The sequence below is a fragment of the Ambystoma mexicanum genome, chromosome 3p, assembly GCF_040938575.1.
Source record: "Ambystoma mexicanum isolate Mex_15411 chromosome 3p, UKY_AmexF1_1, whole genome shotgun sequence".
Taxonomy (NCBI): domain Eukaryota; kingdom Metazoa; phylum Chordata; class Amphibia; order Caudata; family Ambystomatidae; genus Ambystoma; species Ambystoma mexicanum.
In genome coordinates, this window is record NC_090925.1 from 338,053,714 (window position 1) to 338,069,979 (window position 16,266).

Below are 16,266 nucleotides of genomic sequence, written 5' to 3' on the forward strand. Positions count from 1 at the left end.
ACCAGCCTGCCCTCCTTGGCCTGGCGATCCCTGCAATGCTCCTTGCTGTGAGCACCCCCCACCAACCGAGACCCCTCAGTAAGTACTGATTTACCTTGTGCAGTCTCGTTCATGCGCGGCCTCCAGTTCTTCCCCCTGAATAACCCTCAGAGTCATTCCGCTCTCCTTCCTTTGCTGGGGAGGGTGTGTTCATTTTTCTAAATTTCCTAGCGCCTGTTTTCTTTCTTCTTCTGCCCGATGGGGCCGGGCCGTCTGCGACACCTAGGACCGGGCCTGAGGGACCCCTGCAAGGGGTTGGTTCCGACACATAGTCCCGAATGGCCTCCTTGATGTCCTCCTCCGTGATCAGCATTGACCGCTGGCCCAGGTATTCAAAGGCTAGAGAGAAGGGGTAGCCCCATCTATAGCGCACCCCTTTTTCCTTCAGCAGCTGGGTGAGGGGGCGGCACATCCTGCGTTTGGCCAACATATATGCTGAGAGGTCTTGGAAGATCGAGACCTGGGAATTGTTATATGTGATCTCTTCAGCTTTTCTGGCGGCCTCCAGCACCCTTGTCTTTTCCGAGTAATAGTGGAACTGGACCAAGATGGATCGGGGCCCTCCTGCTCGTCGTCCTGCTCTGTGGACCCGGTCGAAGGTGAGTTCTGTGGTCATTTCCTCTCCAAAGAGGAGGGCAATAATGTCTCTTACCACTCGGGTAACCTCCCTTTCCGTTTCCCCCTCCGCCTCGGGGACTCCGAAGAATCGAAGGTTGTTCCTCCGTTCTCTGTTTTCGAAATAGTCCATTTGTCTTGACCTCTCCTCTTCCCTCTTCTCTAGGGCTGCTAGCCTCATATTCGTCTCTACCTCTTGGGTCGTTGTGGAGGACTGGTTGGTCTCCACTTGTAGGAGTCTGTCTTCAACTTTTCCCACCCTTTGGTCCATTTTCTCGAATTTTTGTGCAATATCTGAGCGCATGTCCCTGATCTCTTGTATGATGGAGGCAAAGCCTCTTTTCCATGGTCCGCACCAAAGGCTCCGGTGCTTCCGAGTGGGCCATGTCTCTGTCGTGGTATGGGCCGGTGTCACGGGGGCCTGTCTCCTGAAAACGATACCGTTGCAGTTCCCTCTGCCAATTCATCTGGTGTCCCCCCGGGCCTCTCCGGGTGGTGGTCCTCTGTGCTGTGGGGGCCCCGGGTGCAACCGGAGGGCCAGCAGGTGCTCCGCCTATTGGGACTCCCTCGGGGGAGGGAGGACAAGCTGGAACCCCTCTCCCCCTGCCTCCGCGATCCTCCGCTGGTCTTGGGGGTGTACGCACCCTGACCCCCTCTCACCGGTGCCCCGCACCCGGCGTGGGAGATCCCAGTTCCTGTGGTTACTTTTGGGTTTTCAGCAGGGGCGGGGGGCGTCCTCCCCACACCTCCATGATCCTCCGACGTTCCTGGGGGGCCACTGCCGGGCGGGCACACGCCCCACCTCCCTCTGGCAGGGGCCTTGCACCCTGCCCAGGAGCCTCTAGGTCCTGCGGTATCTTGCACGTGTTGCACAGGGGGGTCACTCCCCCTCCACTTCCGTGGTCCCACAGCGTTCTCTGGGAGGGCGCTTTTGGGTGGGCACACGCCCCGCCCTCATCAGGCGGGGGCCTCGCACCCAGGGCCCTCGGTGACTGTCTTGCTCTCCGGGGGGGGGGGTTTGTGTCGTGGGCCCACCGCAACCATGGGGCCGGCAGGGGAACGTCCGTGCGCGGTCCGCCCGCCCCGACCCCCACCTCTTCTCTGTTATGGAGGGCGCAGAGGCCCAAGAAGGACACGCAGCCCAGGCGAAGCACTGGGAGGCCGCTGCCTTGCTCTGAGGGCCTCGGCCCCCCCTGTGTGTGCTTGCCGGCTCTGCGGCACTGACCACGCACCTGGTGGCAGGGCGGGCTTCATCTGGGGGGGATGCCCGCCTCCGCGTAAGACTTCCCTGTTAGCAGAGCTCCACTTCACGCCTTGTCCCGCGGCCGAACGGGGACATCCGTGGCGCACCCACTGCCGAGGCCGCGGCGCTGGATCTCAGCTTTTCCGGGGTCCCCCGTCCCCGCTGTTTCTTCCGGGGGGATCCCCAGGGGTTCGCCGCCTGTGCATCCAACTCCGTTCTCCCTGGTGGGGTCTTGGGGGGAGGGGGGTTCAATCACTGTTAGGACCTGGCGCCGGCGGGAGCACGGGAATCAGGCTGCCATTGCCTGTGCGCCCCCTGGTGGCCTCTTTATCCCCTTTTTAAAGTAACTGAAGTGCCATTCTGCTCCCACTTCAGGGGAGCTGAACTTGTTCAGCAACTGATTGGTTGTGCAATGTAGTATATTATATTGTGATATTGAGCGCTCTTGCTAGTGGAATGTTTTCCAACTGACTGTGTAATTAAATGTATATTCTTTTACCAAGAAACCTTGAGTAAGTGTTTGTTTGAACCTCTGTGATTGCTAGTCCTTGTGTAACCTCTTGTACTGCTCACTTTAGTTTTGAAATAAATCTGGCTGCTTAGCCACAGCTACCACATTACTGTGTAGTACAGGCTTGTACCAAAGGTGAAATTATACTTACACTTGTAGTTTTAATTGTGTGTAGTGTTCCCAAAGTGTACTGCATGTGATTCTGCCTAACAATCAGAAACCCTAGCGAGGTAAGGAGCCCACTCACCCATTGCACTTGTTCCCGTAACGTAACTTTGTCCTGCACTAGAAGGAGGATGTTGTCTAGATACACAATTATGCTTTTCCCTCTGTCTCTGATCTTCGCTGCTATGGGTCTCATCACCTTCGTAAACGCCCATGCGAGGGAAGCTAGTTTGAAGGGAAGAGATTTGAATTGCCAGCTCTCTCCCATCGATCGGAATCGCAGAAATCTGATCCAGTCTTGCTAGCCAATCGCCCTGTCTCAGCAAGTCTTGAAGGAGGTGACTACCCTCCATCTTGAAGTGCTGGTAGACCAGCCACCCATTGAGTTCCTTCAAATGTATCACCGGTCTTGACTTTCCTTTTTTGTACAACAGAAACATATTGCTGAAAATCCTGGTCCGTCAATAGATCTGCGCTCTATCGTGTTTTTGCTGCTTAGGCTTGCTATCTCTGTGTGCAAAAATGTCTCTCCGTCTAGCGCTAACTGAAAGGGTTGAGGTTCTCTTGACTGCTTCAGCGCTTCTGTGAATTCCAGCAGCACACCTGTAAGACCCAGGAGTCGCCTGACAACTCCTGCCATTTCTCGATATATAAACTCGTCCTGCTCTCTACCACAGGACTCTGATCCCTCAGCACACTTACCGACAGAGGCACTGTTCTGCCTGTAGGATCACCGCCCTCTGCAACCTATGGAATGTTGACTTGTGGTGGGAAAGAAGGCGTCTTGTTGCCTCAATTCCCAGTATTGGGCCCTGGGTCCCTGAGGCCTCTGCTGCATGCTGAAACAACTAGTCGTTAGACCTCTATGGTGACCAGTCCCGGCAAAAACTCTTCAGGGGAATATTTTTCTGATGGACTACTGCTCCTTTTCTAAGGCTGTATATGTAACGACGAACCTTGTCATCTTCTTTGTTGAAGGCATCTCCAAAGAGCATGCCCTGTGCCCCTTCGCCAGCCTCATAGGTCACCAGATCGCCCTATTTGCCATCTATCTTCAAGAGCAAACTTCTCCTCCTTTCGGAAGAGAGCGCGCAGTTAACTTTGCCAAGAAGGCAAACCGCTCTCTGAACCCAGCTGGCCAAAATCTGAGCATCCACGGGTTTTCCCGTGTCCGTCAACCTTTCTGCCAGGTCCATTATTTTAGCAATTGGGCTCGCTAGATCCAGTAACTTATCTTGCACCCTTTCCAGGCCCGGCCTACCCCTTTTCTGACATCTCTGGGTGCCTTTGTGACACGGGTTAGTATTTTTGCATCCAGCTCAGGTGTGTCTGTAACTTTACTGCTAGGCAATTCTGGTCTCGGACACTCTGCCCTCATACAATATCTTACTTCCTTCTCCAGCAGTGTTCTTATTCGCTGGGCCATGTAGAGCGCTACTTTGGGCGGCTGCACCCAGTCTCTGGCCTTGGGATGTCTCATGGCCTCGGGGACGAACATGGAGTCCATGTTTTCCGTATCTCCTTTAATCGGGGTGTCAGTGGTAGGACACTTTCTGCTCGCTTGGGGTTCTCTTTATGCAATCTGTCTTTGTAATCTAACTCCACCTCTTCCTCCTCATCAACACTTTCAGGCGAGAAGTCACTGCCTTCCGCCCCTATATTTTTCACAGCTAGGGTAGGAGGTTTGGCACTGCCGATTTCATAAGAAAAGCACTTTTTAATGTGCTAAAAGTGTCAGCAATCTCACAGGGCTTTGTATGTCCCTCATCGACTTGGCCCCGGGGAATAGAAGAGAGATCTCTTACATTCAACCCCTCTCTTGGGGTGCATGGCAGACGTGCCCTCCCCTGGCCTACTTGCCCTCCTTTTTCTGTGCTCTTTTGCCTTATTTCTGGCTATAAGTGATTCTAACGCCTCTAAGTGCTCTTGAATTGGCCTGACCACTTGGGAGACCGCCAAAACCAAAGACTCACCTGGCATCCTCTTAAAACTGAGGGATAAGTCTTTAGCCTCTTCAGGAATGTCTTCCACCACCTCTTCCTCACTACATTCTGGAGAAAAGCCTAGGTTCTCCATGAGGCTGATTGACAGTGTCTAGAATTTTGCTAAGCTACTATATTAGTAACTACTGTGCCAATGCTTGAACTGAGCAAGCTGCTTGTATGGGAGGGCCACTAAATATATATGTGCCCCCAACGCGAGTGTGTGCCATGGGTATGACACTTCTTGCCAGCTGCCGTGCCATACGTTGCCGCGTTCCTTCAATAATATATCCTGGAAGAATTCCATTCAACCGTTGTGGTGAGAAATGACAAGCTTCCTGCTGCAATGTATGCTCTAGCTGGCGCTCGTCACCAGAGGGTGTGTGCCGCCTTCCCCTGTTCCTGTGGTTTTAGTGCCTGCCTGATGCGAACCGCTCGGGAAGGAGAGAGCGAATACAGGGAGAAAGTGGAACCGATAGCCTGGAGTGAGCGAGGTCGCCCACAGCTCCAGTTACCAGTCCTGCTGAAACGCTTGAAAGAACGCTTGCGCCTACACTGGACTTTATCACATGCGCGCTCTCGCTCATAACTTAATTTCTTCCTGACAAACCATCTAATACAAATTTCACGCTACTGATATACACTATCCACAGTATTCTGCTTAATATTTTGAGTACAGTAATAACGCAATACGTGACAAAACACGAGAGAAATGAAAATAGACGTACGTGCTGGGAGAGCAGCAAAAGAAAGAGGAAGGGCCCCAGGCATTATGTGCCTCATAGTGGAAGCTGGGCCAGGATTGGTGGACTGTTGCCGACTACAAAAGGACTCTGGACTTTGGGGTATTGTAGTCCCCCGAAGAGTTGTTTTTTGACAGTTTTAAAAAGAAAAAAGAGAAAAAGTTTAAATGTAGAGGCTGCTGGAGAGTGGCATTAAAGAAAGTTGAAGCATAATGCTCGCCTAGTTGCAACATTTTGGCTCCAATGTATTTTAGTATCCTTGCTAAAGTCTAGCATGTTTTATAATGTTCAGTTGAACCTTTCCACTTGGGCACCCTCCTGAGGATGATAGGGAGATGTATGTTTTTTCTTGCTTCAATAAAATTCATTTTTTCATCAATGAGTCTGAATGCAAACGGGCGGTCCAGCCCCAATGTACAAAAACCCCTCACACAACATCCTGGCCATGGTGGTTTTCTTTATATACCTGGTGGAGTAGGGTTGTACATGCCTGATGTAATGATTATCACCCAAAAATGTTGAATTGCTGTGCTGTCCATTTCCAGGGTCAAGATTACCGGCATGTTAAGTCTATGGGCCCTTCACTCTGCATGGAATGTAGCTAAGCAGCAAGTTCACTAGATGTCTTACAGGGGAAAGACTGTACACAAGAATAGCAATTCTGTACCATATCAGCAGTAATGCAACACCAGTAAAACCAGTTGTTCAGCACCCACATTTCAGTACTGAATATGTAGTGAGTGCTGCATAGCTAGGCAAAACTGTTGCAACGGTACTAACTTGGCTTGGATATGTCCCTCCTTCTAAAAATGTTCCACCTTTCACCCTTATCTAACATTCATTATTCACAATTTGCGTTTAAAAATCTTTCTGTACATGCAGCAGCATTTCACTCACTCCGTTGACTTGCAGAAAGCCAAATATGACATCTTTCATCTGAGTGGCTATCAACTCACCTCCATTCAGCAAGGGAAGCTCTGGTGACCTCAGACTGAGTACATTACAGTAAGCCTCTAGCTTTTGCAGTCAGACCAAGATGGATCACCATTTTTATATGAGCACGGGTTTGAGCAGCAGCATGCATAAAGTTTGCTCTGGCTTCACCGGCAAAACCTCTGCCCATTCTACCTGTATACAGTTGTCCACCACCCTAGGTTGACTGGAGAGAGCATCAACATCTATAACATTCACTCCCGGATGATACACCAAGCTGAAAGTTGATTCCTCCCTCCTTACCTCTGTTTGCTTCCCCCTCTGCCCTTCCCACTTGCACATTGCTCTTATCACCAAGCCTTTGAAAAATAAGTAATCTGTCTTAACACAGGGTAACCGCTTCCAAGATTCCCTGTTGCGATGTTGGAAAAGGCTGTGCACAGGAGCACTTGCATTTGCAGCGACTACATCACCCACCAGAAAGTGCACTGCAATGTGCCAGCATGCTGCACATAACAACAATGAATCACGCCCGACGGGTTCCTTCCTCTGAACAACCCAGAAATAAAGGAAGATTCCATATGTGATGTGAAGCTTCTTAACATTGCCCAATTTCGAGAAGCATTTTCATCCATGTGGTCTCTGTGTTCCTGTTGTATGTGAATGTCCAGGCTGGTTTACCGGCGCGTGAGACCTGTGTGGAACATTGGGGCGAAGCGATGGTTGGGCAGCCATTTTGATGATGGTGCTGCCTGTGCTTGCTCCTTTCCACGTCTTCTCTTATGAATAAAACATTGATATACTTACCTTACCAATTGTCGGCAGTCATGTCAATCACAGTTCTCTTGTACAGCAATTTATTTCAATACCAACCTCAGCCAGCTGTTTAAACCGATTTTCGGATTTCTTTGCTCTGGTGGATTGATATGGTTTTCAACTCATCATGTTTGTTAACTGCCCGGAACTCATTTTTGGGCTGGTTTACCTGGCCTTCCTGTATTCCTCGACTTTAGCCTATTGTCACAGATCACCTTAACGATTCACACAAACTGGGAGACATTTCAAGGATTTGTATTCTTCGGAACAATTTAAGTAGATTGTTCAGTCTTAATAGGAGCAACTTGTTCAATATGTAGATGATTGAATATATCGCACTTGGCTGGAAAGGTGGGGGATAGACTATTGGGTGTCCCTCTCTCATCTCCCTTGGGCTTGTACCTCCATATCCCAGGAACTCCTAAATTCCAGGTTCCCCAACTAGCGATCAGTAACACCTACTATCTAAGGCTAGCTTAGGTGAGGGCCTAAAGGCAAAAGCCTTATCTATCGGGCTCCATCAGAGGTTCTTCTAAGTGTTCCTTTTAAACAGAACAATGGTTTCTTTTGCCAATTGTAGACACCCGCGTCCTTTCTCACACGCAACCGCTCTTCTCTTCCCTCTTCTTTCCCTTGATCTTAGTACTCCCCTTCCTTCTCTCTCCTGTGCTACTCCAGCATCACCTCTCCCCTCTTTCTGCCTCTCTCTCTTTTGCACACTTACTCCTACGTCCCGTTTCCTCCATACTTGTGGGACATCTCTCTGTCCTGTGGGACCGGAGCACTTTGTAAAAAGCATCCAAATTTTTTTCAAAAATGTGTCCATCCTCTCTTTCCTGCGCGGGGCCCGGCACGCGGCCGTAACCCCGCCCACCTTGGCTCCGCCCCCACATCGTCCATCAGTCCTTTTCTCCACTCGATCGGGCCGGATGCACTTGCATCCTCTCAAGATTTTCTTCCCTTTTTTCCTCTCTGGCTCTCACTAGCGTTCGTTTACTAGTCTGTCTATGTCTTTCAAATTAGACTTTCCAGATTGTTCATCATGTCACCGTCGCTTCGCGAGGGCGGATCCCCATCCTCTATGTTTAGATTGTTTGGGTCCGGAACACTGTTGGGACTCCTGTTTTTACTGTGACTCCCTTTCGGTCCGGGCACTTCGTCAGTTGGAGCGGTGGGAGGAGGTGTTCCGACAAACTCCTCTTTCGCATTTCCAGGCGTTCATCGACGAGAAGAATAAGCGCCTGGTAAGTTCTTTACTTTTCAGAGCACCCCAGCCGGGGGATACCTTTACGAGTTCCTCTCGGTCCGGGAGGGGCGTTGATGGGGTTCGCCCTGAGGTGCCCGTTGGGCCTAATAATTCTACCAGAGTTTTCTCAGAGGGTCTCCGTAAGGGGCCTGTGAACACCGGAGTACGTTCCGAGGCCCCTCCTGTGGGGGCTGTTTGTAGACCCAGTTCTACTGAATCGTGGGGTACTGGAGCTCGCTCTGAGGCCTCTCTGTTGGCTTCCCTCAAAAACAAGACCGGGGTGCGCCCCTAGGCCTTGGCTGGGCTGGTTGTTACCGAACGGATGTTCGAGGCCCGTGCAGATAAGGCTGTTACCGGTCCTGGGTCCAAGGTCCCTCGTTCAGAGGCTAAAGCTACTAACAGTTCTGAGAGGCCGGACAAGGCTTTGTCGGTGAAAGCGCACTGTTCCTGCTCTTGTGGTGATACCAGATCTGTTGAGGGGGCAAAGAAGCAAAGTTCTTCTTTTACTGGCGGTGCTGAGGTCCTTCCTTCGAAGGCTAATTTGGCGTTTGGTATGTCACAGAAACATTCCAGGCCTCATAGTACCGGCTCGGCCGAGGTTCCTTATGTTAAGGCTAAGATTAAGACCCCTGGTCCATCGACGGGGACTCCTGCCTCACTTCCTCGCGTGCCACAGTTCCCCTCAGATGAGGACAAAATGGCACCTGTTCCCGCCACGACCACAGCGGCCATTTTAGGTGCTACCCCTACAACTACGCCATCGGCCTCTGGTGTAGGGCGCAGTCCCTTGGGTGAACCTAAGGTCCCTTGTGCGCATCCTTAATGGCCAGTTTATGATTGGAACGCCTGGATGCCTCTTCCGCACAATATTTCGTTGCCCGCGGGGGCGGCTCCTTTGATTTATGTGGATACATCGGTGGAAGGGCCGGTGTGGCACCCTGCCCCGTTACGTCCCTGGATTTGTCCACCTCATGAGAGGCCTCCTTAGGTTCCGAAGCAATCTCCTGAGGACGCTTTTTTCGGTACTTTTCAAGCGCTTATGCGCACCGACCCCATGAGGGAATATTTCAAAGGGCTTTTCAAGGAGATATGTCCACCTGCCCCTCCGGCTCTACCCGTTCCTCCGGTGGTTCCGCCGGCGCCTCCCTTGCCTGTGGTGCCTCCCCCGGCTCCTCCGCCTGTGCCTCCAGATGCGTCAGATAACCCTCAAGGCGATCAGGACAACGAGGACCTTCCCCTCTCTATCAGAGTCTTTCATGACCGGGTACTGGACATGATGAGTTTCTTAGATGCCCGAGGCACCCACTCCGCAGGAGGGCGTGCCTTCTGGGGCGTTCACCCTGTCTCCCTTGGAGCGTACCGGCCTGTTCCTGCAGAAGGACGTTCTGGCCGAGGTCCGAAGAGTCTGGGAAAAGCCACACTCAGGACTTTTTCTCAATGAGAAGATTGACGCGAGGTACAGGCTCCATTCTTCGGAAGAGGTGGCCTTGTCGTCTTGTTCCCCTCCCTCCTCCATCCTCCACAGTGGTGGCTGCGGCTACGTTGCAATCCAGACCTGCAGCATCCTCTTCCACGACGGCTTCTCAGGTCTTGGGAAAGGAGGACAAGCTCCTGGACTCCCTAGGGAGGAAAATCTTTGCCAACTCAGCCTTGCAGCTCAGGCAGGCCAACGCTGAGTTGATATTGGCAGGAGCTAACATGCGGATGTGGAAAGGTCTGTCGGAGTTTGAGGAGCACATCCCGGTCGAGAAGTTGGAAGACTTCAAAGGAGGCCTTTCCGATGCCAGGGTCTTGGCCCAGGATCTCTTGGAGGCTGTGGCTCACCACATAGACACCTCGGCTCGGGGCCTGATGCTTGGGGTTGATACCTCACGGCAGGCGTGGCTGCATGGCACTAAATTTTCTAAGGAAGTGCAAGACAAGGTGTTGGACCTTCCATTCGATGGTAAGGAGCTTTTTCATTCTACTACTGATGTAGAGCTCACAAAGACCAAGGATAGCACTCAGACGGCTAATTCATTGTCTGTTCTGGTCAAAGCTCCTTTCAAATCCCAGAGACCGTTGTTAGAAAGTCGACCCTCCTCTGGTTTTAGGGGCTTCCTCGACCGCAAATCTCGCAGAGTGGATACTCCTGCAGGGAATAACCGCCGTAGACAAAAACGCACGCGGTTTTTCTCCCGCTCCTCAGCCTCCTCATCAGGTGGGAGGACGCATTGCGTCTCATTGGGAGACGTGGCAGACCATCACAGAAGACAGATGGGTCTTGTCAGTCACTCGAGCTGGCTTCCGCTTACCTTTACCTCCTACCCCATCCCTCAACCCTCCTTTTCAGCTGTCGGGCTCACCCTGCCTCAAGGCCGAACTTCAGAAACTTCTGGACCTCAGAGCTGTGGAACCCGTTCCCCTCCGGGAGCGAGCGGAGGGCTTCTACTCCCGGCAGTTTACGGTGCCCAAACCCAACCAGGCTGGCCTGCGCACCATCCTAGACCTTTCCCAGTTCAATCTTTTCCTACCCCAAGAGAAATTCAAGATGATCACGCCCAGCCAGATACGGTCCTCCTTACAGATGGGCGATTGGCTCAGCGTTGTGGATCTTCAGGACGCGTACATGCATATCCTGATTTGGAACCCACACAGGAGATATCTCCGCTTCTCTTTGGGAGAGGAGCACTTCCAGTTTCGAGTGCTTCCTTTTGGCCTCAGTTCGGCGCCGCATGTCTTTACGAAGATGATGTCGGTGATTGCGGCCTATCTTCGTCTCCAGGGTATCCATGTGTATCCGTATTTGGATGACTGGCTCTTACGCAGCCCTTGTCCGCTAGCAGCAGCGGGCAATCTCCAGTCTCTCCTTCAGCTCCTGTTCCATCTTGGGCTGTCGGTGAACTGGCAGAAATCTTCCATGGTGGTCTCGCAGGACCTGATTTCCCTGGGTTTTCGCTGGAACACGATCGACTGCAGAGTGTACCTGACCGGGGACAGAATGGCGGATCTGTTAGCCACGTGTCAGATGTTTGCGCTGTCGGAGAGCATGTCGGCCTGTTGGTTCCAGAGGCTTCTGGGCCTCATAGCCTCGTACGAGCTGGCTCTTCCTCTTGCTCGTATCAAGATGAGACAGACCCAGATGGCTCTTCGGAGTTCATGGCATCAGGCAGTGGATGCGGATTCCATGCGGATAATGATTCTGGATTCAATGAGAGTGGACCTGGAATGGTGGTCATCTCTCAGCAATCTGTCTGGGGCGCGGGGTTTCAGGACCCGGTCCCCATGGTGACGATCATGACGGACTCCTCCCTTCTAGGGTGGGGTGCGACGTTAGATCTTCTTCAGGTTTCAGACCTCTGGTCGCCTCAGGACAAGCTCCTACACATAAATCATTTGGAGCTTCTGGCAATTTTCCTAGCGCTCAGGGCGTTCAGACCGCTCATCGTCAACAAGGTGGTCCGCATAAGAACGGACAATGTGGTGTCAATGTATTACATAAACAAACAAGGGGGAACAAAGTCTCCCCCCCCCCCCCTCGTGGACCTGTCCATCCAGATTTGGGAGTGGGCCGTGCTTCATGGTGTCTGGCTGCTTGCAGTGCACATCCCGGGCCAGCTGAATGTCACAGCGGATGCCCTCCGCCGGCGGACAGTGGTCAGCTACGAGTGGGAATTGAAGGCAGAGGTCCTCTCATGGTTTTTCTCGCGCTGGGGCACACCGGAGGTGGACCTCTTCGCCACGGCAGCGAACAAGAAGCTTCCTCAGTATGCCTCCAGAGGGGGGGCCTGGGAGCCTCCTCTCTGGGGGATGCCCTCGAGATTCCATGGCACAACAGGAGAGATTACGCCTTCCCGCCTCTAGTTCACCGTGCAATTTGGAAGTTGAAGAACTCGGCGAACTGTTCCCTTCTACTCATAGTCCTGTGGTGGCCGGCCAGGTTTTGGTTCTCAGAACTTCAACACCTGTTGGTGTATCTGCCGATCAGGTTACCAGTAACTCCCGATCTTCTTCACCAAGGGGAACAACAGATGTGGCATCCCTCCCCACAATCGCTCAGCTTGGCGGCATGTTGCCTGAGGTCAAGTCTTTAGAGCATCTGAGTTTGTCTGTGGATAACATGCGCATTATCCAGGCAGCCAGGAAACCCTCAACCAGATCTCAATACAAGAGTAAATGGCTCAGGTTCTGTCATTGGTGTTTGGAGAAGAAGTTGGATCCGAGGGTGGCCACGATTGACACGGTGTTGTCCTTTGTGTCCTCCCTAGCAGAGTCAGGGGTTCATGTCCTGTCATGCAGGACTTATCCCACAGCGGTTTCCGCTTACCTTTCTACAGGCCTGTGTTCTTATTCTCTAACTAACCCAGTGGTGAAGAGGCATTTTGCTGACTTGACACGTCTCTACCCTCCGGTTCGTAATCTGCACCCGCCATGGGACCTAAATGTAGTTCTGACGGCGCTGTGCCATCAACCCTTTGAACCAATGGCTACGGTGGACCTCAAGTACTTGTCTTGGAAGGTGTCCATTCTGGTCGCCATTACGTCAGCAAGGAGAGTGAGTGAGCTCCAAGCCCCCAGTTAAAACTGTCTCCAAAAAAATGACCTAATTCTTCCCTTTAAAAGGAAAACAATCAGTGAAGAGTGGTAAGGGGGCTGTGTTACCATTTCCTCTATAATTAGTAGAGTTTAAACAGAGGGATGTTCTTGAGTGTTCAGCAGCTTCAAATAATGCTATTGACGAACACAGTTCTTTTAGATTCCCCTGGATATGGCGCAGAGATATGCTTCGCACTTGGAATCCTCATTGTCAGCGATTGGATCTCCGCCTCCATTTAGGCAACCTATGAAATCAGCTGTACCATTTGCAATATACAATGAGGGGGGCATCTTTAGGGCAATCTTTGGTGGAGGAAAATCAGGTTTTAGGCATTTTAGTATCACTCTGAGAGTCTTAAAACTGAAACCAACGTGAACTCTCAGGTCCCAGAATCCCTATTATATACATTTGATAATATTAAACTGCATGTGACAGCCAAAGAATTCCTGTTTTAATCAAGAACATTGCAAACACAAGGACCAAGTATTAACACAATTAGGGGATGTTTCTGGGAGAAAGAATATGGTGTCGGCACCAGAGTCAATAGTGGAGGACTTTTGGTATTGAACCATTAACCAAGAATGCCGTCAATGCCACGGGCATGTTTGTGCCCATTCCTTCTCAGGGGGCGACGTTGGTCACTGAGGTAATCTGTGTGGATGAGGCACCCTTGTTATCAGGTACGACTAATAGTGGTGTGGGTGCAGAAGTAACAAACAGTGCCTTGCCGTCCCTTCCATCGAAAGTGATGAAGCGGAAGGGCCCCCAGAAGAAGAAATCAAACATTTGCCCAGCCCTAAAAATGTCACAGCCCTCAGTGAAGATGACTTAGCCTAAATTCATTTTAAGAGTCGTCTCTACTGATGTAAGGCACGACACTGTAATCAGCCCAAGTATGGATCGTTTATATGGTGGCACCACCTGTAAATTTGCTCACCCCTGCTCCCGATGAGGAGGCATTGACTACCTTAAAAACAGGGTTAGGAACAATGTCAAGCCTCCCTATGGAAAGAGAGAAAATGACTTTACCAGTAGCCCAAAAACAGCCAGTGGTATACTCGGCCGGTGATGACTTGGTGCATAGTCAACAAGAAAAGGGCCCTTTGGGTCGTCAGCAACATTTGGTGAATTACTCGGGCCAATTTTGGCTGTGGCTCCTGCCAGAGGACGGACATGGATGGTCACCTGCGGAATTGGGCCATGAGTATCATATGAAGAATGTCGGGGCCTTTCTGGGTGTCCACCGCTGGGTCCAGGGGCAATGGCGGGAACCTAAAAAGAGGGTAGGGCAATGGAGCGTGAAGTAACTGAGTCAAATTTAAAAGTGTTTTCCCATAGAATAGATAATTGAATCTTAATTGATCAAACATTCTCTGCCACCTCTGGTATGACCCTGTGAGCAGGAGAAGATTCGGCATGTCGTTGGCATAGTTGCTGTAGGCTATGCTGAGTGAGTCTAGGTGGTCAAAATTTGTGAAAATGTTGTATAGCGTAGGCAAGACACAGGATCCTTGTGAGACCCCGCAACTGATTGTGGATGGACTGGCACATACATTGTCGGCAAAGACTTTCCAGGCGCCAGCTTCCTGAGAAGGCAGCAGATGAGGTCAAGTGCTGGCATAGGATGTCGTGATCAATTAGATCAAAGACTGCAGACAGATGAAGGAGGAGAAGCATGGGGATACATAGAGTACATTCAGGAAAGCACTGCTTACATAGGGCTTGAATGCGACCAACTTTTGAGTGATGACTTTCAGGCTCTTAAAAGTAAAATGAAAGCCTCTGAAGCGACCTGTGATTGGTCTTGGATAATAAATGTGTTGCAACGCTAACAGGGAACAATTGCAGGCTCCGCTAACAATGGGAGAGTGCCCGCTCTCTATCTTGTCTTGGAACACTCAGGGCACACCCATTTATTTACTAATCGTACTGTGGACCAGGAACTTAAGTCCAATATGGTGATTTGCTTACAGAATACTTGTTTACAATGTTCACCCCTATTTGATATAAATACTGTGATATGTCAGGCGGCCAGGCGAGGTGACATGGGTCACCTGTATACGGCCTTTTGACCATGGTGAGATCTGACAAGGATGTTGTAGTAGTGATATCGGTGGACTCTTACTTTGGAACCTTACTGACACATATGCCAATTATGGGAAATGTGATTTGCCATCTCCTAGTCATTAATGTTTACTGGCATGAGAGAATATCTGCCCTGGTTGATATTTTAAATTACTTGACAAAATGTATTAATGATTGGTGTGACAAAAAATGTTGATGGACGTATAATGCTCTTGGGTAATTTAAATTCTGATTGTATAGACCCTAGTCCCCAAAAGATGAACGAAGGGTCTGAATTAACGAGTACAATAAGCAATGTAAGGGTAAACAATGGTTGGGGTTTTTGAGGGGGTGGGCCTGTATGTGGGTGGATAATGGGAGATATCCTGCATTGTCAGACTCGGAAAGGTTCACTCGACCATTGATTACATCTTTGTAGGGGGAGGGTTATATAATATCTGTAGTAATTTAACTATATCTTCCACCCCATTTAGTGACCACTCTATTTTGCGTGCCAAGTTTACCTTTGGAATGCATATGGGGGCCTCGGGAGAGCATGGCCCAACAGACCTGCTATTAAACTTGGCCAGAAATCGAGTGTCTTGGAATGAAGCCTTGGCGGCCAGGGTCAATAGGTCCCTCATGAATATTCTTAAATCCTCCTCAGATGATTGAAAATATTACTCATTTTCTGTGAATAATGTTGAAGTCTTTACTAAGGGATTAATAGAGTCCAATCAAACCCTTGGCACTTCTGGACAGGTTACAAAGCACCATAGGTATCTCCATGTTAGATCTTAGCCCCCAAAATAATTTTTAATTAGGCGGACACGTGAATCATATAGGAATTGGCTTAGAAATGAAAGAGTGAAAAGGAGTCAAGAAGACGCAGAAGTCATGTTTACCATCTTGAGTAACAAAAATGCTCAGGTGGTTTGACGTCTAATGAATAACTTGAAACAATCGCAATCCGGTAAGCAAATTAATGCAGTTACCGAGAACGATTAGCTTTTCATTTTTTATCTTTATACTCAAGACCTACGAGTGATGACATATTTTCATTAACAGAATGGGCCTCGAACGATAAATTGAACTCATCTTTCTTTGATTATGAAAATGTCCTTGATGTAATAAAGAGCATCAGTTCTTCTTGTGCGCCTTGCCCCAATAAAATTTCAAATGTATTGTTCAAGAATAACTGTGAGGCTTGGGCAGCAACTCTGACCATATTGTTTGAACGTGTGGTGAGCTTGGGCTTTTTCCAAGCATCGTGGTCCACAGCATATATAGTGCTAATCTATAATAAGGGAGCTAGAACAAGCCCCCTAAATTA